Consider the following 1858-nt stretch of genomic DNA (forward strand, 5'->3'; position numbering starts at 1 on the left):
TATATTGCATTTTCAAAATTCGATTATGATTACGGCATCCCTCTTCATAGTTAAATTTTGAAAACATGGCAAATAAAAAATATTGTAGCAAAAGACTGGTCTAGTATCATGTCTTTATGTCAAACATCATGAATCGTGTCCCATATGCTTCGGATATAGGATCGATTTCACGTGCTATAATATTCATCCTTTCTAAAATTTTCCAAATGCCTGGGGCATTAAGAAGGGAAAAAGGTTTAGAACTGGATATGACTAAAAGGATTAAACAATTGTCGAGGACAATCTAAGGTTTACCAAAGATTGGTTGCTCAAGGACAATTAGAAGTATAGTAATAATTCTGGAAGGACCATATTGACATAATCTGTAAGGAGGCAACTCTTGTTCAGAAGTGATAGTCAAAATGGAATCTGGAAATGTTTCAAAGTTAGAATTTTTCCAATCTGTTTAAGGTTAGGAAAATTAATGCAAGAAGGATGTTTCTAAGGAGCTGATCTCCTTTGGAATGCTCTGTAATGGTTATTGTCAAGTCTTTCTGACTTTGTGCATAATCATTACAAGAGGATCAATGCATATAAGTTTAGAATCTAACAGATTTCAGTAAATGGCATGAATTTGGAATTCTTGCATTTGCAGAAAGGATTTGGGAGTGTGAAAAGAGAATCATTGAAGTTATGTTCAATTGATCTAGTTCACAAAGTAAAGATCATAGACAAACATAGTATGCATACTTGGTGTGTGGCATGACTAGTGTTTAGAAAAACATAGTGTACATGCTTGGAGCATGGGACAACTATTATTTTAAATTCAAGAATAAAGTTGATAGCTGAAACAGTATACAATGAATAATGTTTAATCATATGGTGATAAATAAAAGGTATTTTATTTATGTTCATAGGTTTTGATACCATATTGGATTCAATTATTATTGTGTTTCAGTTTGCATGTTTTGACTTCCCGAATAAACTAGGTTATTCTTCCGAAATGACTAAGTTATTCAAACCATCCACAGTCGGTCATATGTTGGAAGTAGATATGAATCAAGACTATCATGGGTTGGCTTGTAGAGGTCTAAGATGTTGGGAAAAGGGCTACAACACTCATGAGTGCTCATAAGTTCTGAGTATTGGATTCAACCCGCGCTCATTGGAATCACTTCATGGATTTTATCACCAGTGATCATGAGACGATAATATCTTATATTCTTCAAACCTAGAGATATGAGTTGTTACTATGAGTTGGTTGTACATTGATTGCACGAAACCGCATTTGGTAACTCGGTGCTATAAAACGTGCCTTTGTGTATGATTCAACAAGTAGTAGAACAAGCCATATGAGTCGAAGTTTATCCATTCCTTTTACCTTCGGGATAAAAGCGATATCTGTGGGCCCCTCGATAATTTGATGATGACAAATGGAAGTGCTCGGCCGGGCCAGGACTGATTTGATTTGTTCAATTAGTCAGTCGTCATAAATCGGAAATCGGGAAACAACAAATGGATAGAGAGAATGATTATAATCCATGTCTCAGTCCATATGATATCTAGAATGGAGGAATATATGATCCCTTATCTAATGGATAAGTCATTGACAAAGGTCAGAGTTCATCTACAAGGTCAGAGTTCGACAGAAGCTTTTGAGAGCTACGATTGCCAGTTGGTTCCTGAAGTCATATGCAATAATAGTTTTAGACTTATCCAAGTGGGAGACTGTTGGATTAATGTCTAAGTCCATAACTATAATTGGTAAGACTTGACCCGACCCGGCATGGTCCATTTGGGTTGCATGGCACCATGCACTTGGATAGACTATAATGAGAGAAATAAGACACTTACGGTTATTAATATATTATAAGTGCTA

This window comes from Lactuca saligna, chromosome 5 (assembly GCF_052625555.1).
Source record: "Lactuca saligna cultivar CGN05327 chromosome 5, ASM5262555v1, whole genome shotgun sequence".
Lineage (NCBI taxonomy): Eukaryota > Viridiplantae > Streptophyta > Magnoliopsida > Asterales > Asteraceae > Lactuca > Lactuca saligna.